The sequence below is a fragment of the Neophocaena asiaeorientalis genome, unplaced genomic scaffold, assembly GCF_003031525.2.
Source record: "Neophocaena asiaeorientalis asiaeorientalis breed wild unplaced genomic scaffold, Neophocaena_asiaeorientalis_V1.1 scaffold248, whole genome shotgun sequence".
Classification (NCBI taxonomy): Eukaryota; Metazoa; Chordata; class Mammalia; order Artiodactyla; family Phocoenidae; genus Neophocaena; species Neophocaena asiaeorientalis.
The window spans coordinates 1,973,557-1,994,025 of NW_020185320.1; the positions used below are offsets into that span (position 1 = coordinate 1,973,557).

Here is a 20,469-nt window from a genome sequence, read left to right on the forward strand (position 1 = left end):
GTGGTCACTGCCCCCGTTACCCGGCCTAAAGCCAGCCTGAAATCCCCTCTGATGTATGAATCTCCTTTGCTAATCTGGCATTTATTTGGCCCCTTTCTGTACATCATGAATCTCCCTAACTTGTGAAGCCATGCTCTCCTTAGTAGTCATTCACCAGAAGGATCCATTTTATCTCCTCAAAGAAATCAGATTCATATTTTTCTGTTGTAAAAAACAGTCATCCAGATGAAAGGGCCATTGATCGTTAAACACTGAAGCACCTGCCAAGGGAAGGTATGGCTTTTGCTCCAGAGAAAGTCCTCAGGTCCCAGAGCCATACATGGGGTGACTTACAGAGTCCTGTCACAAGGCAGGGTTAGGCAGGGCCTTCGTGAGCAGTGATGTCCAAGCTTCAGGGCCTCAGAGCTCACTGTAGAGATGAGTAACTTCAGGGCTAGAAAGGGACCATGAGTACGAAGGCAAGACTTCACTTAGAATTCTACAAAGCTTTGCAATAGTAAGTCCAGGAACACTGGGTGAGATTAAACCCAAGCTGAGTCAAACAAATTGACTCCACTGGACAAAGATGCTGAAACATCATGCTCTCCTTGTTCTACGTTGTCCCTGCCTCTTCGCCATGGCTCCCCAATGTGGATTGGTGGCTTTTCAGTTAGTACACATTTCTTGAAATTTGAACACTGATCTTTATAAATTCTGCCTAAATATATGCACATGTGTTTTTCTAGCTATAACATTTACATAATATTGAAGAAGCAAAATAATATTACCCATTCACTTTTGTTTCTCAATTTTCAGAAAGTTTGTATTTCTTCCCTCTAAGTTTGGACTATGTGAACAGGTCATTCCCAGAGTAAAGCATTCAGGCAGATGTTTCCTTCAGGGGCAGACAGCGTAGGAGGAAATCTCTTTGATTCTTTTCTCTCTCTTTCTCTCTCTTACCCTCTTCTGCTTCTTTCATACCCTCTCCTGTTTCTTCTCACCTTTTCTTCACAGCGTATGGGAAATGAGGACTCAGCAGTCACCCTTTAATGTAGACAATATAAAATCTAAACAAGATAACCCAGGCCCTACAGAGGAAACAAAAGTGAGCTCTATAAAACATGAAGAAATGGAATATGCAACATAAACACAGAACAAACCTTGTTTCTCCAGAAACTGGTCTTCTTTAGCTATGAGCGGTAAGTCTTGCTTCCTGGAAATGACCACTGTAAAATGGATAAAAACACACCCGTGAAACAGAGATAATCAAGTTAATCTTTTGAGCCTACTCCTATTATTTTAATCTTTAAAAAAGAAAAAAAAAGCTATTCATTATTGTTAAGTCAGAAAACATTCTAGTGTGATTCACGTTTTATCCCACTTTCTCTTTCTAAGAGGCCAAACAGCAATAATTAAGAACATACAAGTGCCAAATAGGGCAAAGAATAAGGAATCCTTTCTGCAGAACTGGAAAAACCTGTATTTGATTTACATAAGGACCCTTTCTTTTTTCTTCATTTTAGTTAAATATACCAGTTTCAGAAAGCGTTCCCCATGACATCGATTTTGCCACTCCAAAAGAGAAGTAGAAGAATTAAATGTACTCTGTTGGGTATTTATTGTTATAATAATAATAATAATTATATGAAGGTTTGGTTCTTAGGAAACAAGACGATTATCAAGGCTCTTTTCCAAAGACCTTGATTTTGAGGAGTGAGTAAGGAAGATTGCTGAACATCTTGTCTTTCTAACTTTCATATAGACTGCTCCATTGTTTATTAGTACAATGCAGAAAGATGCATCCTTCCTACTTTGTTTCCCTAAGAAGAATTCAATTGTACTATAAATCTTATAAAATAGTAGAATCACTTAGTATATATTTCTTCTATATTTGCTTATATGTGTGAAAAATGTCTCTATAAACATTTAAGAGATTAACTTTGACTCTCCCATTTGGCTTCAAGTCCCCTGAAATTAAAAATGTGCTATTTATTTTGATGGAATAGGACATAAAATTGGTAAGCCTTCTCCGTTTGTCACTCACAATTGTCTTTTTTTCTCTCCTAAATTTATGAGGTCTTTATATCCACTCTGTTTTCTTTCCTTTTTCCTTATAGTTCCTCTTCCAACAGTGTTTGCTTTTTACCAGTCCCTGAAGAGCTTCTGTTGTCATCATTTAACATTTGAATGGCAATAATATTTTACAAAATGCTTTACAATTGCTTTTTACAAGTTCTCATGCCTTCAATAACTCATAGGTTATTATTCGCAGCCCAGAGTTTTGCTGTTATTTGTAAGCACACAGGCATTCCTCTTGACACAGCCTGTTCCAGTAGGTTTGGAAACCTTTCACTGGAAATCATGTTCAGTTTTTTTTAATTTTTTTATGTTCAGTCTTAAGCTGCACAGGTTTTGAATATATTAGTTGTAGGAGCCTTAAAACTTTCTTGTGGTTTTTTTGTTCTTAAATAGGAAATGCCATTTTAGATCAAAAGGAAAGTATTTTATTTTGTCTCTTCAGACTCTCTGAAAAATACAAGAATATGGGGTAACTTGATGCACACAATATTGAACCTGGAAAATCCTCAAATAGTAGATGAGATAAAAAGTACAGAAGTCCTAAGAAATACGAGTTATTGGAATACATATTTAAAACTTCAGACCTATTCCTGGATGGGATTTTAAAATGGCATATTTTTTAAAAGATTCTTTGTGTCTCCACAGTTAACAGAAATTCTGATCTGTATCACCACTCAGTTAAAGAATTTAGTATGAATGTTGATTTATTGATGTACGTTATTTTAAGAGTATATTCATGCTTCTTCCCTTCCTGTTCCCAGATAGTCGCCAGAAGAGTGAAGCTTTGAAGCGATTTTCCCAAATACCAAACTCTCTCAAGTTCTGTAAGATTCAGTCATTGACTACAACTTCAGACAACTTCTGTACGTGGTCTTTATAAGAAACCACAACTAATGCCCATACAGGTTTCCACCATTAGCGCACTGGGAGCCCCATTAGGGAAATGTGGCAGAGGATGGGTGTGCTGCTTTCTGGAGTGTCTTTACACTCTGATGTCTGAGGAGAGCACACGCTCCTTTAAATCTCCTAAGAAACAACTTGAGCTAAAGTCACATTTGAGCTAATGTCAAGTCACACTTTTCTCCTTGGTAATATTTTTGACTTTTGGGTTATCTTGGGCTTTTCATTGCTCTACTGTACTTTGCCTAACAATCAGTTAAATTCATTCCCCTAGGGCAGTTATTCCCAAGCTTTTTCATATCAAGTCACATATAAAACGTTTGTATTTGTACAGCACATCAGAGTAAACTGGGGAGGATTTTGGAGGTTTCTACATGGCACTTGGCACTTATATACAAAAAAAAATATGGTATTTTCTTTACCTTATATAGATATGCTAAGAAAAGCAAACCACAAATGCTAGGGAGAATATTACATGCTGAGTTTGTATACAATTTCCAAATAAAATCTTTTCACATTTTAAAATGAGAAATTGGAGCTTGCTTTAGCATAATAGCATTTTATGATAGTTTTATGGCTTGCTGGCCACACATACATCCTAATCAAGATTTCTTTAATGATGGTCTCTTCACATTCTTGATAGAAATCATCTGTGAGAAACTTTGTTCACAGGAGTAGGAGGTAGCAAATAGCAAAAACATATTTATTACTTTTTCTCTTTTTGACAGACTCCTTCATACCATTGAGCACAATTCGAACAATGCAAACTCTTTAAACACCAATGGTATATCGATGTTTTAAATATAACAACTCTTCTTTTTCCTTCATTGATAAATATATTTGACTTTCTTGTTATACAAAAACAAATTTCAAATCCAATTGGTATTTTTAAAAATCAAGTATTTCAAATACTGATGAAGATTTTCCTCAACAATACACAAATGTTACTTGGTCTTAATAAGTTTTTGTAAATACTCAAATTATTGTATTGACTACACATCCCTTGCCAATTATTTTAATCTCAATTTACTAAAGTTGAAATTTTGGCTTTGTCATTACATATGAATACATTTTCCATAATCTTTGCAAATTTCCATCAAATAAGCTATTTTGAAGCCAAAACCTATACTTCAGCAAATCTGCAAAGTGAAAAATGTCCAATTTTTTTTCAATTTCTCTTTTAGTTTATAAACTGTTGACAAAACTTTTCCTTTGGACAGCCAATGCAAATAAATATGAACCAGCGGAAAGTGGTATTCTGATAGTAATTTTTGCAAAAATCTGAAAATAGATAGGACTGTGGATGCTTGGATTTTATTAGATTATCATTTTGATAATATGTGTAATTCAGATCTATAGACTGACATTTATATCTGAGAGCACCTGTATAAATAAGACAATATATTACTTAGTCTCTGGATGTTTAGAAGGAATTCTTGATGTAAAGCCTTCTTGCGGTGCTACCGTAATATATTCTTTTTTTAAAATATAGATTTATTTTATTTATTTGTTTGTTTTTTGGCTGTGTTGGGTCTTCGTTGCTGTGCGCGGGCTTTCTCTAGTTGCGGTGAGCGGGGGCTACTCTTCGTTGCGGTGTGTAGGTTTTCATTACGGCCATTCAAATCTTATTGTTGCAGAGCACGGGCTCTAGGCACATGGGCTCAGTAGTTGTGGCTCGTGGGCTCTAGAGCGCAGGCTCAGTAGTTGTGGCGCACGGGCTTAGTTGCTCCGCGGCATGTGGGATCTTCCTGCAACAGGGCTTGAACCTGTGTCCCCTGCATTGGCAGGCGGATTCTTAACCACTGCGCCTCCAGGGAAGCCCATATTACTTATTTCTAATGACTGTTGCAACTCTAGTAATTTGTTAGGAAATTTTCTGGCAGAGTAAATATGGTTCTCCCAAGTATTTTTCTTCAAGGCTGTGACAAGCATTATTACTATTAGTATTACTCAGCAATGAAAACGTTTTTTGATTTATAATCTTCTGGGTCAATGTTTTCTCTGTCACCTGACATGTTATCAATGAATCTACAAATATTATCATTTAAAAATAGGCCCGTTTGGATTCCTTTTCCAGCTAGCTCCACTTGATGTACGAATATGTCTCATGCAGTGTGGTGAAAAGAACAATTCTGTGATAATGTGAGAAAGTTGACTTTGGTTGTTAATTATGCCACCTTGGAAGGAGGTTTTTTGAGTTCAACATGCTGCCATTTTTAGAATTAATCTCTTTGTAAAAATCATGTTTCTTATTTTGTACCTTAAAAAGTTCAAATTGTTTTCTGTGTCCAATGACTCTTTTATTGTGAGATGTCAGTGTTTTGTTTTATTGACATCATTATTTCATTTGATAATTTTTCTATGTAAATAAGATATTTAGGCTGAGAAAGAGAAAACTTATGAAAGCATATGAATCTGTATCTGAAATAATCATTTTATTATTGATTTTGTAACTTACACTTTTTATTTGGACTACTGGGGTTGTCTTGTATATATATGAAGGTATATGTACTTTTTCGTGTATTTGCTATAAAATAAATACCTGTAAAAAGTAATTCTATTTAAATATAAAGTTCTTGACTGTAGGCCTTTATGATTCATGTTTAATTTTTTTTCCAAATGCATCTTTAGGTTGTCTACATTTCCAGGAAATTTTAAAAATAACCCATGAAAACTGAGTCAATTTCAAGTAGTGAAATACTCATTTCTATTTAATTCAATAATTAAAATTCTAAAAATTAAAAAGTACAAATATCACTTACTCTAATATGACAAAATATTTTTTAGTTTGATTTTCTGAAGCTGTAAATTTTAGAGTCCCCTTAAAAATTGATTTGATAGAATTACTTTTAACGATTATTTTTTTTCCTAAATTTCTAAAGCAGAAAATAATTCATTGTGAAATCCATTTGAAAATCAGGTCTCAGCCAATTGTTAACACCAAAAGCTAGTGAAAATATTTTAAAAAAGAATTAAGAAAATTAACAAAATTACTTTATCCCTTCCTTGACCTTCTGCTTAGTTACCCTGAGCTACAGAGAATTTTGTTGGTTCTATTTTTCATAAGTAGAAAATTCTAAAATCCCTTTTGGGAACCATCATGGTATTAAATAATTGAGAATTATTTCTTACATAATTGAGATTACCAATTTTCTCCTTGTTTGTTTCTTTAACCACTCCACTTCCTTCCCTCTTCTCACTGCCATCACCCAGGGTCAAGTATTCAAAAACTTCCACGTTGTTGTTTCTGAATCCAAGGACACTCCCTGGGCCAAGCCGTCCTATGCACAGCTAGCAGTTTGGTGTGAAATCTGATTATGGGGCAACTCTGCCCAGAAGGTTGAATGGCTTCTGGTTGTCCCTAGAGCCAGCTCCACACTCAGTGTGGCATTCAGGACCCTCCACAGCGTGGGTCCAGTTTGCCTTTCTAATCTGGCTTCTTGTTGTTCCTCCACTTCTGCATTCTACACAGTTAAGCTCAGTGGCCTTTGTTAGAATCCTTGTAGGAAGAGTGCAACCAATAACTAGCAAGTGATATGGGGAACTAGTTCTAAGTGGAGGTACTAACACCAGGAGAACTTGGGCCAATTTCAGTGTTTCTAACATGTCCTTACCTAGCCAGTCTGGAGCCACTTGGAATACTTTGTCCCCATAGCAATCTCTGAAGGGATGTACTAACAGCTAATTTCAAATAACTTCTTCCAGGTAGTCCCATCTGATCAACCACCCAGGCACCACACTTTTTCTTTGCTTCATAGAACAATGTATTCTGCCATTTATTGAACTCTGCTATAGCTGTTTTGGTTTTCTTGGTTTATCTCCAACTATATATTTTTGCTATACCAAGGTAGAACCCTTAATGTATTGCTTTATGTATGTCACATGGTCCCTGAAATAATCTTTTTCATAAAAGGAGCTTTATCAATACTTACTGAATCAAAACAAATGTGTTTATAAAACCTATTCAAATGTTGATATATTTTATTAATACAACTCATCTGAGGCAGTTTATCTGTCAAGAAGATGGTATTTAAAGTGACTGGGGTTTCTTAGAAGCCATAAGAGGGTAAAGTCACCACCTCCTTCTTTTTTGGAGAAAATATCTGGTATTCCGTAAGTTTAATAACAATAATGATAATATTTAGAGAGAGAACAGCAACTCCTTTAATCTCAAAATAAGAGTGTGAATATATTTAATGACTGATAATTCTCTACTACAAAATTCAAAAAGAGATCATCAGAGTTTGCAGGCAAACCAGTTTTATATGGATCAAGTGCAGGAAAACGTGTGAAGTAGTCAGTTATCAAAGGTACATTCTGAATCACAATAAAAATGCTCAACAATCTTCTATGAAGAAGGTAAAAAAGTGCACTCTGGATTTTACTAGAAATTAATAATTGTTTTATTCCTGATATTTAATACTGATTTTGAATACATATAAATACAATGGTTGCAAATAACATTTTTGACTTGCACAATCATATCTAATTAGTTGCTTATCATAAGGAGTAGGAAAGCCAAGTAGATGGAGCAAGTTTGTATTGTTTTGCAGTAATGATGCTATATTTATGGTTTCAATTTTTTTTACTTTATTAGGATGTTTATAAATGAGTTAACCACTTAATATTGTACTTTGTTCTAGCATATGAGCCCCCTGGAAAATAAAATAAATAAAATAAAAGTAAAATAAGACAAGATAAAATAAACACACACTTACCTTCGGAGAAACTTTGTTTCCCTTCCTGCAGTCAAAAGTACTAGCATATAGGCTTCCTAAAATAATCTCCAAGAATATTTGTATGATCAGACTTGTTGAGAAGTTTTGTGGCAAATCAGGCTGTAATCCTTTGATATCACTGGACTGAAAAAAAGGTTTGTCTTATTGAAGAAGGGAAATAAAAATCATTTTTAAGGATAGTTTGTAAAAGATTTAGATTCACAGACCATGAAAGCTGGAAAGGACCTAGGTAGCATAACTCCTCATTTCTTTCAGAGAAGGAAATGAGGCACAAAGAAGTTTCACCAAATGACTGTTTTAACGACAAGCCTCATGCATGAGAGAGAGAGATGTAAGCATGTAGGTGTCTTGAGTCCTGGTGCAGTGTTCTCCCTACTGTTCTCACCTTACTTCTGCTAATGACATTCTAGTTTTATCTGTAAGGCTTGGGAGCATGAGTATGCCACACTGTCTTTTACAAAACTAAGAAAACTTCAGCCAGATGAACACCTCTCCAGTTAGCTGCTCTTATATCTTTAATGAGGAGGGGAAAGCAGCTGGGGAAGGAGGGGCAAAGATAATTGCAGGAGAACTATCTGAGAAGGAGACTGTGGGAGGTTTTCAGAGGATTGTGGTTGCAACTCAGGTTACAGAGTAAAATGCTCCTACTGTCTAGCTCTCCTATCTGACCACGAAGGTACTTTGTTCCAAATGGTCACTAGTTTTGCTCCTAATGAGTTGGAATAGGGTCAGGTTGGTGACAAGGTCAGATGGGGATTTGGAATCACTTGACATAGAATCCAGTTTACAAAAGAGAACTCCCTCCGCAAAGGATCGTATTTCTATCGCCGCTGGGTTCCGTCACTTGCAGAAGCACAACTCAGGTTATTCTTCCTCAGTCCCTTCATCAAAACCTCAGACACTACCCATGTTATTTTTTCAAATATGGGAACAAAATCATTCTATTCATGGAAGAAATCCCCCTCTAACTAAATTCAATCTGAAGAAAACTTCCCCCTTTCTCAGGAATGTTTATAAAGAAAAAAAAATCATTTTTCATGACTGAGAAAAGATTTCCTGTTGACTGGTTGATAAAGGGCTTTGGCCCAAAGGTCTGATTCGACCTAAAGAAAAACCATCATACTGGAACAGTCTGGGAAACGTTTCCATTTTCAGAGTATGGGTGAGAATAAACTTACACTTTTCCAGAAGAAATAATTTCTGCAAGTTAATCATATCCTTATGTTTCAAGATAGAATTTGGAGCCAACCTGGCAAAGAAACATGGCACAACTAACTTTTTAAATCCATAGTCTATCTTGTTTCTCTCTGCAATTATTTAAAATTTAAACCAGTTTCCCTCAGATGTTTCTATGTGTTTCCCAAACTCATCCTTTCAATAATCAATGGCAATTATATTTGGTATAATATTTGTTGAAAAATTATATCATTTGTTGCAAAGACAATAATCAAAAGCTTTTGGTTATTTATTGAGTATGATCATCCCCACTATTTCTTCCGTTAGTTAAGACAGTCAAGGAAGAGTTGTCTTTAAAGCCATGAAGCAAAGCCTGGTTACAACTTGGAGATTTTGATTCGTGCTGCCCCTTAAATTCTCCTGAGGTAAGTCATACAGGAAGAACACGAAGCATATTTCTTCCAGAACCCATTTCTCTCCACACACAAGAACATTTTAGGAAAAGGTCTCTTAAATCTATCAAAAAACACCGATAAAATTCTGTACAATTATACATATTTTAACTGTTTCACTTTTACACCTATTACTTGAAATTTAAAAAATTAAGCTGCTAGCTGTCACCTTGATGAAACAAGTTTAAATGCAGCCCTTTAAAAAAGAAACTGCAAAAGATGGTTTAAAAAGTAAATTAACAGAACTCTATAATATTATTAAACTCTATAACATTATTATTTAGCCTCTTGCTGAAGCTACGGTGAAAAGAAAAGGACATTATCATAAATCCCTGTTGGAAATGCATATTGTTAGAAAGTCCAGAAGAATTTCTAAGCGATCCATAGCAACCATTGGTGCTGCAGGCTAAGAAAACCACCTTAAATATGTACAACCCACTTTAGCCTCAAACTCTTTTCTGCAGCTTGTTTTATGAATAGACTTCTTTAAATAACAAAAAATAGTATATTTTTTTAATTAAAAAAACACTAAAATAAAGAAAAGTAACCTGTATTCCCAGCACCCAGAGAATTACTATTACACTGGTTACATATTAATGTATCTCTAATTTATTTTCTGTATACGCTTACTAAAATATAAAATGTATTCCATATAGTGTTTGTAACCTACTCTGTATCTTAGTGTACAGGACATACTTCCATATCACTAATATTATTTAATAAGTTATTAATTTTAAACTTTATTTAATCTTCTGTTATTGGATCTTTGCATCATTTCCAAGTTTTTGTTATCTTAAACAATGCTGTAATCCTTCTTATCTTTAAGCCTTTGAACACATCCATAATTATTCCCTTAAGAATATGTCCTACAAATAGAATTTCTGGGTCAAAGATTAGTATATATTTTAAGACTTTTAATACATATTGCCAAAGTGCCTTCCAAAATCGATACAGTTTATCCTCCCAGGATCTGTGAACAAATGTTTCCACTTCTCAATCTTTAACAACCTCAAGTGTTATAATTTTTAATCATTCTTTGGCAATTAGGTGGGTAAAAATTGCATTCCTTTATGGGCTTAGCTTGAATGGCTTTAACTGAACCTTTTTTTTTAAAGGAGCTTCAAATAAGTTAGTAATAGGTGATGTCAAAGAATGCAACCCAGTGTTTTCGTAATTCACAAGCCCTATGGTGCAAATTTCACCATTGCACCTCCATTTAGCAGGCCCCATCACTGGTCTTAAAGAATGGCTTTTACCCCAAAACTAAACCAATAATCTATTAAAATTATATTATCATACGTATTTTTTAAAGATCTCCTAGAAATACTTTCACATATATTCTTGTATACCTTCTGTATTTTAGTATCATTCTAGGAAAGACCACCAGCTATACCACCAGTATAGCTTCTCTATTTTAGTATCATTCTAGGAATTCCCCACAATTCACTGGGCAAGCAGTGGAGGCATCCAGGGAAACCCAACTTTCTATGTGTTCTTACTGACTGAGAGCAAGCTGGGTCAACTCAAAGGCTCAAATCAACTATTTTGACTGAATTTACCCATCACTTAAGGAAGTCACTTACTCTGAATAGAACTTTGACTAGTAATTTGTCAGAACAAAAATCACTTCATTTAAAATGGCTCAGTGATTTTCATACATAAACTTAGCCTCCACAAAATATTCAAGAAAGGAAAAATGGAATCATTTGGCCATGGAATGCAAGGGAGGAAACACATCTGTAATCAATGAACAAGTAATTGTTCAAGGCTTATTACCTGCAGAGCATGGTGCTAGAAGTACGAAAATTATGAAAGAAATATAGAAAAGTGTTTCTGTCCTCAAATTGTTTACAATCTGGTTGAGAATTCATGAATGATTACAAGAATTATCCTAGGAGCAATACAGGACAGTAAGTCCATCCATGCCAAATGATGCAGTACCGCGTATTTTACGGGAGTGAGCTCAATTCAGGGTTTTGGAAGGACAGGACTGTGATGGGAAGAGAAGACAACAGTGGCTGAGAGCAGCCGTGCAGGAACTGGCCTCACTCCCGGCTGCCTGTGTTTGTTTCCTTTTTCTCCCTCAACCTGAATAGTCTTCTCCCTCTGAACAGATTACTAGCTTTGACTTTATCATTTATTTTAAAATTTTGTTTAGGGGAAAAAAAAAGACAAAATTAAAGGCAGATTATGAAACTGGGAAAAAGATTTGCCACATCTTTGACAAAGGGTTAATATTCTAAGAGCAATTACCAATCAGTAAGGTCAGACAAACACACCAACAGAAAAAACCAAACATGAGCTAAAGACCATAAGCAGGCAACAGTCAAAAGCGATACGGGGCTTCCCTGGTGGCACAGTGGTTGGGAGTCTGCCTGCCGATGCAGGGGAAGTGGGTTTGTGCCCCGGTCCGGGAAGATCCCACATGCCGCGGAGCAGCTGGGCCCGTGAGCCATGGCCGCTGAGCCTGCGCGTCCGGAGCGTGCGTGTCCGGAGCCTGTGCTCGGCAACGGGAGAGGCCATAACAGTGAGAGGCCCGCGTACGGCAAAAAAAAAAAAAAAAAAAATTTACAAAAAAAATAAAAGAGATACGACTGGCCAACTACAATATGAAAAAGTATTTAACTCTATTGACAAAGACAATTGAAATCTATGTACCATCCGGTAAGATTTGTGTGTGTACTAAAACATATACACAATAGTACACGCCTCACCAGGTAAGACTGTTGAAGGAGTTGCCACTGAAGGAAAATAAGCTGCCACCACTTTTGAAATGTGACAGACGTGGCCTTAAAAAGTGAATATTAATTTGCAAATATGCTATTCACTGGGCAAGGGCCTGTTTTCTGCTATGCCTCTGATGACCGATTAACATATTTAAAAGGTCTAACATATTAGACTTAAAAATAGAGAAATTTCTAATATTTAACTAAAGAGAAGACTGAACTTTCCTAATCCGGAATTTGAAACTGACTTAATGTGCGGGTTAGAGTATAAGCAGTAGTAGGTCTTTGAAGCTTAAAGTTTAATCCCTTTTAGATCATCAAGAACTTGAGTATGTTCATGTCTGTTTCTCATAAATGCACATTATAAACACTATATGTCATCATCCCATGAAGTGTGGTACAGTTGATAGTTTTAGTGAGCAAGAAATCACTTTGGGGCAAAAGTCAGTTTTTAAGACTAGTGATGGGGTCTGCTAAATAGAGGTGCAATGGAGAAATATGCACCAGAGGGCTTATGAATTACGTAAACACTGAGCTGAATTCTTTGATGCCACCTATTATTAACTTATTTGGAATTGCTCTTTTTCTTAAAAAAAAAAAAAAAAAGGTAGTTCCTATTACCACCCAGTAAAAAATGTACTCTGCAATCTTTTCTTGTTTTGCATGTGATTGGTAGCATACCTTTTAACTGCTGTAAGTAATAAAAAAAATATATGTGCAAGTTGGCTATAAGAAATGCCCAAGTTTCACCTAATAAAATTTTGGTATGCCTCAGTTTTGAAAGTAAATTTGATTTATTTGAGCCACCAGCCGTCCGATGACAGCCCTGTGTTTTTTATATGAGTCATGTCCCAAGGGGTCTAGAATATGCCAATGGTGTACCTTGGAATGGGTCCAGTGTCCGCAAACAGGTTTTCATTAGACTTTGATGCCAGTCACATTTGGAGCAGAGAGGCTGCTGAAAACCAGCTTTACTTTGGGATCACTTCTTTCTTTTAGAAAAAACAACAAAGATCTTTTTTAGCAAAGCTTTGTGCGTCCACATTGTAGGTGTATGGTAATATTTTAGAGAGCAGTGATCTGTTATTGCAGGTGGTCGGGCTTCAAGCACTTCCGTATTTTGAGAATAGATCAGACGAAGTGCAACAACTTTTATTGAAAAATTGCCGAATTTGAAAATTAGAAACACATTTTCTGTGGCTAAGATTAAGTTAGCATGTATTACAGTCACTTGGACTTTTCTGTAGCACTAAGGGGAATATAATTACATAGGTTATTCCACATGTCATGAGATTGGAACCTTAATCACAGTTTGAAACCTTTATCATGCTGATGTAGACCCTTACAGTTTAATCTCTAGTAATTGAGGGGCTTTTCTATTTTTTTTATTAAGAATATGGAGTATGCAAGTCAATGAGAAATAAAACAAACCCACCTTTTATTTTTATGCATCAGAAGCAAGTTTTATTCCTGATTTTTTAAAAAAATTGTGTATCCTTTCATGGTCTTAGAGAAGGTTATATGTGAGGATGGAGTCCAAGATTATCCTTTAAAATCTATTTTTTAGACATACATATATATCCATGAGAATATATGTATGTGTGTGTGTGTATACATATATACAAAACATTTTTATGGAACTTAATTTAAAAATGAGATTTGGAGTCTTATTGCATGTACAAAATGTAAATGTATATTGTTTACCTCGTGGCAGTAAGGTCTAAGAGTTTTATCGAATGAAAATTGTTACCACCAGAATAACCAGATCAAAAGAAAAATGAAGGGACAAAAAAAAAGAAAGCCCAAGAGAATCCCAGGGGGCCTAAGTCAACAGAAATATTGCCAAAGATTCAGAGCATAAACATGACATTAGCTGTCATCCAAGAATATAATTACATTGTCTTCTGACTTTGAAAATCTGTCCTGTGTCATTCTAAATGAGGAAGAAGTATTTTATTGCTCTTCCCGTGATACAGACTAGGGTACAGCATCTTTTTTGAAAGAAAAAGGCATTTTGAACCCCCCGGTTTGGATCAAAGTCAGTAATATCATAAACTACTTCAATCAACCAACCAAACAAGTACAGAATTGACCAGACTTTTCCCTATTTTATCAAATAAAATAGAAAGAAAACACTACAGAGTAAACTATTATATAATTAATGATCAATGATAAGAGGTAGGCTATTGGTTTTCAGTCATTTGTGCTTGGGTAAACCTTACATTCTTTTATTAGCTAGGAGCTCCCTTCTCTTATTCTTAGGTTGATATCTGAAAATGTTTATTATAGTTTTATACAGATACATCAGATACAATCTCCAGTGCATTGTAAATATCAACATTTTCACTCTTTTAAATGTTTTCAGTGAAATCTAAATAACATAGCTATTTGATACCCATTGTTTTCTATTTTTAGAATATGCAGATTGACTGCCAGTGGGCTCAAGGGTATTTCTGGGATAATGGAGATGGTCCCAAGTGGGAATGTGGGAACCCTGCACTACTGTATACATTTACTAAAAACCGTGCAGTTGCACTGTTACAAGGGGTACATTTTACGATATGCAAATTATACCTCAAAAAAGTTGTAAAAAATACACAAACAAGTTGGAAATTTTACATTGTTTTTTTCCCCCTCCTTTGACCTGTATTTCCATCCTACTTCCCCTGTAGAATCCCATCCTACTGGAGTATATTTTCAGGACTGTCTTCTGTTGAGGATCCGATATTTCTTTGCAACAAAAATGTGTATGTAAATTTAAATTTAAATATTTTTTATTATATGACATAAGGCTCTAAATATTAAACCATATATTCTATATTGGATTATTATTATAATTAGCACACGGCTGATCAAAAGCAACATTAATATACACTCAATGTTTTATAAACATAAAAATGAACATTTATTAGACATGCATCATTTAATGAAACACATGGAACTTTTTTTCATTTAGTTGTTCCTTTTCAATTAGTCATTGCCAAATCAGATAAAATTCAACATCAATTTTATTCCAAGGTTTTGGTTTTATAGATTTAAGCACCAAGAAACACTTTTTTGCATAAATCATGAGACGAAGTAAGGAGCTTATGTAAACAATATGGCCATGGTTTTTTAAAAAAAATTTTCTTTCAGTATTATACATCTAGAATGATCTAGTATTAAAATGCTTTAATGATCTAAACTCAATTAGTACCTGGAATTCATTCATTCACTCAACACATTTATTAAGTCCCAGCTAGACCATGTGCTAGGCTTTGGGTGGCCTTATGGAACTCTTTTCAGCCCATACTCCAAAATCTAGACTACTCATCATACCGGACTACCCAGAACTCTGCTGCTGAAGTGATGCTGGATACAGGATACTAAAAATATGCGCTGGTGTGAGGGGCATCCACGAATACCCTTGGTGCCGTATCCTGCTTTGGGGGCCCTCCCTAGTCTATATTTCCTATGCACCTACTCTACACATTACCTAAATTACCTAGATGGAATAAAAAATTGCAGACTGCTGACTGTAGCTGGCATCAGCACTGTAAATTGTTTTCTAAGCATAAACAGATATAGACACAGTCTGTATCCAAGTTTATTCACCTCCAGTTGGTGAAATAAGCCACATCCAAAATACGAATTTCCCGGAAGAATTTCCTTTCAAATGCATTTCTGTCAGAAATAGTCCCCAAGTTGTTTGTGGCTACTGATCTTATATTTAGGGTGAACCATTCTTAGGTTAACCCAAAGGCTTTTCATTCCCTTTAGAAAAATGACAAAAATGAAAGGGAAACCTTAAACCTCGAAGGATTGTGAGTCCAGGTTTCCTCTGTATGCTGTACTCAACTTCCACTCTATAAGCCTGAGTTGCTTCTTCTCTAACTTCCATTCTATGACTTGGCATCTTTGAACACAGCCTCCCTGCATTAGGACCATCCCCTTGGCTGTTCTCTCCAGAATCCCCGCTCCAGCATCCAGCACTAAGTCATCCCATTTTCCTGATTCCACCACCCGGCCAGGGTGCCTTCTGTCCTTCCCGTACCCGAACCAGGGGTCCCCAAGCCCCGGCCTGCAGACGGGGCCACACAGCAGGAGGTGAGTGGCTGGCGATGGAGCCTGTTACATTGTTGTAGCCACCTTACATTGTTGCTCATTTTGAATCCCCGGCACTTAGGAAGGTTCTTGACACTGTGACTGTTGCTCAGTACATGTTTGTTGAATGAATGAGCAGACTAATAAGGCCCTAGTACTCACTATGCACCTAAAGAAGAAAAATAGCCTAACAGCAACCATGGGTTCCAATTTTGTTCCTTAGGATTCACCAGTCATCGTGGGTCTATGACACTTAAAGTGAAGGATTTTGGGTTTTGTTTGTTTGTTGCGTTTTTTTGGCCTTGCAGCAGCAAATGTGTATATGTGTGTGTGTGTATAAATATGTGTTTGTAGCCTTCACCGTCACCTACAAACCCTAGAGTTAAGTCTTATTTTTCTGCCTTTATTCTACCCCCTCACAATTTTCTATTCTCTTACCATATCCATTTGCTGCCACACACACACACACCCCTCAGGTCTCTCCTACGGGAGATAAAATACAGAAATATGGAAACATCAGGATCTCCACCCTGCCACTTTTTGGCGACTCATCCAGCCAACTCAAAGTGAGATTTGCCATTTTAATTGCCTCACCAGTAAGTCTCTTTTGGGGGTAGTTTGTGGGTTTGGGGTGTTGGACATTAAAAGTAGCAATGTTGGAAGTAGAAACTAAGCTGGATAAACATGAAGGACCCTCAGGGTCCTTGGGCATGTGGAGATCCTCTGGTGGAAAATGAATTGGCATGTCTAAAATTCCTGCTGATGTAGGGAAGGGGCTAAGTAATGACCCAGCTTGTGAAATCAGCCTTCTGGGGCTGGCATAGAGTCATATACCAGGCCAATTAAATTCTTAGAGGAAAATACAATTGTGTCAACTTCAAATGTTGAGTTGAACTGTTCAACAGTGAGCTGTTCTTTTAACTGCCCAGCGTCTGAGCCCACCTCTTCCTATGTTATGCCAACAGCTAAGGGCAGCTCCAGGCTTAGGTGTCTGGGTGCTAGGAGTAATAAAGCCTTTTGCCCAGAATTTCAACAACCCAAAAGGCAAAACTGAAGTGATAGTGACAAGACAAATGAGAATTGGGGACTTAAGAGTTGATTCGTGAATGGGTTAAGACTTCTGGGCTGGGATGAACGTATCTGCATGTGAGAACTATGTGATTTATGGCAAACAAGAGGGTGGTGGGTTACGGGCTGAACTGTCTCCCCTCAAATTTCATATGTTGAAGTCCTAACCCTGAGCACCTCAGAATGTGACTGTATTTAGAGATAGGGCCTTTCAGAGGTAATGAAGGTAAAACGAGGTCATTTGGTGGGCTCTCACCTGATATGACTGGAGTCTCCTTGTAAGAGGAGATTAAGACACAGACCTGTGCACACGTAGAGGAAAGACCACATGAGGACATGCAACAAATTTTAAAATTGCAAAGGCCTGATAAAGACACAATCATGCGATCACGTGGCAGGACTCTCCCCAGTGATGTGCAGGGCGGGGCCCCGAGGCTCACGCTAGGTTAGCTGTGTGGTGAACTGCCTGTTTGAAATGATGGGAAGAGACTGGATACCTCAAGGGTTAGATTTTCTGTCTTCCCATCCTCTTGTTAGCTCCATGACAGTAGATTTGTAGAGAGGGTTTCTTTCTCATGAGCCTCCACCAGGCTCTTACGTTTATGTTTTCAGTCCAACCAAATAATCTTCTTGTACAAATGTGCCTCCTGGAAGAATCTTTGCAAATACCCTGCCCTGTGTGGTAATTAATCATGGTCAGTTACTCTTTTCAGCGGCATTTGATGGAGATCTCTGGACTTGGGCTTTCTGGGCCCTGTCAGCTGCAGGTGATAGAGCAAAGGGGTTGGGGGTAGGGTCCCTGGATGCAAAGGAAAGCTATTCTGCAGTTGCACTGAAAATTGGACGATTTTGGTGAAATTTTTCAGTTTCAGAATTCGTTGGATCTCCAATCAGGTTGCCAGTGCTGAGGTCATCTGCATGACCCTTTTACCATTTTCAAAGGCAAAGCTTCCCTCTTGCTGAAGACAAAAACTCATAAAACGGTGCCAGAGAAATATGATTGTTTTCACACTCCACAAAGCTGTCAAAAACTAGGTTTGCTAGGTTTGCTTTTAATGTGTAAAACCTTTCACATGGTTCCAGGCACAACCCAGCATCTGGTGGCCAACCTGTTGGATTTCCTTCCAAAGGAAACAGTAGAAGCACTGTTGGAGAAGAGGATGGCATTGGCTTCAGCTGGAGCTGGAAGGGATGTTGCCCACCCTCAAAAGTGTGGAAGCACTGGCTTCTACAGGGACAACCTCTATTTTAGAAGTAGGTTTAAGAGCACACATGCATAGTGTGTGTGTGTATTTGTGTGTATCTGTGTGTGTGGTATTTAGGCTCTAGCTGGGAACTCTGGTCTGTGGCTCTACCTATTCATGGGAGGACAGATCCAGATGACCCAGAATGCTATCTTGGAAACAACTGAGGCCTTGAGTCAACTGCTCTGGATTCGAGTCCTGGCTGTGCTAGACCACAAGCTGTGACCATGGGCAAGTTACTTAACCTCTCCAAACTTCAGTTTCAACATTAGTATAATGGAGACAATAATTCATGAGCTCCTTGTGAGGTTATATTGGGATTGTGTATTTAGAAGTTCTAGTACAGTGCTTGCTAAAAGGGTGATGCTTGTTACCTACCTGATAGGGTTACTGGGAGAGGGAGAGATGATGAAAATAAAATTCCAGGCACATCATGGGCCCTCAAGAAATGGCAGTTACTTTTAATTTCTATTAATAAATGCAATCATGTTCAGGAGTACTAGCCGTGATGTTTTCTCCCTAGGCGAGTCAGTTGGGCAGAGGTTGGCAGAGCCAGAATCTGGGGGAAAGGATTATGGAACCACTGGGGTCCCTGCATTTGATTATACTAAAAGTAGTTCATTGAGTACTGAGAGATATGCCATGGATTTCATCACTTGAATGTTAACCTTTTCAACATTTGAAACACTGAGTTTTGGAGAAAGGAGTTGGTGAATGGTCACAGGATATGGAAAACAAAAGACATTTCATGGACACCAAAGGGTTTTTACGTACTTTGCTAAAAGGGATACAACCAGAAAAAACAAAAACCTAATGAGATTCAAACTGAATTTGTCACCTCTACTTTGCTTTAATCACACTAGGGATTTGCTGCATGCACTTGGCTAGCTGTGTGTCCTTAACTGTGGAGCCCAGTCACAGACTGTCTGTCTAAGGGGACTCCAGCAATCCTACCCCATCTGCACCTTGGGCTCCGGGTGCAGATTCATCATCTAGGGATTGTGTTCATATGCTTTCTTAGTTTTGGTAAAGTTTTACTGAAAGTCAAATCCAAGTTGCACATATAGAATGCAAGAGTAGCTCTGGGGTACAAATCTTTATAAAAATAGAACTTATCTATTATAATTTGTTTCCCAGCCAATTTATTTTTCTTTAGAAAAAAAACCCCACACATTTTATAAGACTGGAGTATTTTGAGTTTTGAAAAAAAAAAAATTTAGTAAAGGATGAACATATAAAGCCCCCTATAATCTCTAGAGAGGTGAGGCAGGAAACACCAGCTTGAAACTTACAAAAATGGTAATGACCAAATCTCCTAAGAAAGTAATCTTATAACATTTTATGGTCATCAGTCCATTTTACACATGAGTAAACAGTGATAAAATGAGGTGATATATAAGCAAGTTTGTAACCAGCTGTGCCTTTTATGACTATATAGATGCCCTAACTCTTTATAGAACAGGAGTTAATTTCTTTAGTTGAGGGTGACAATCACTACATTTATTCATGTAATTCTCTTGCAAGGGAATAATCCTGTGTTAATTAGCGAGTTAACATATGTATTGTTTATATTTTTATTTTTTGTATATTATGATGTTTTGACACCTGAAAAACCTGGCTGGGGAGAGACTCCCCTCCTGGGGCTAGCCTCAATTCTTAGAAATAGCTAAGCGCCCAGCTGGGAGTGCGCACTTCACATACAAACTAACCAATCCAGAGCCACACCTCCTTTATGTGGCCCAAGCATCCCTGGAGGCAATATTCCTCTGCCTTTATCATCCCAGGGTTAGGTGCCAGGCAACCAGGGACCACGCCCATCGCTTAGGGTCTGCCAAAATTATTCGAACTAGCCAATCCTAAACTGATTGCCTTGTCCTTCTCAAAGAAACTCCCCTCACCTCGGTCCATGTAACCTCCTGACGACACTGGTGCTTCCACATGTGCTGCTGTCTGGCCTGCCTCCTGTCTCTAGGGCCTGTGAGTATAATACATTTTGTTTTCCTGACCCTCTCCTTGTTTCCTC

At 37.2% G+C, this 20,469-nt stretch overlaps 1 long non-coding RNA gene across 2 annotated transcripts in view; it reads right to left on the minus strand.

Annotated features, from left to right (window-relative positions):
* LOC112392170 (uncharacterized) overlaps positions 1-20,469 on the minus strand; it is a 108,917-nt gene that overhangs the window by 20,189 nt on the left and 68,259 nt on the right. The window contains exons 1-2 of one of the 2 annotated variants that reach the window (XR_003001638.1): positions 7,677-7,810; positions 1,140-1,205 (exon numbers count right to left, since the gene is read on the minus strand). This is a non-coding gene — a long non-coding RNA (uncharacterized LOC112392170). Of the gene's footprint in view, positions 1-1,139; positions 1,206-7,676; positions 7,811-20,469 lie in introns of those variants that run through there. The other variant, XR_003001637.1, reaches the window with a different exon arrangement.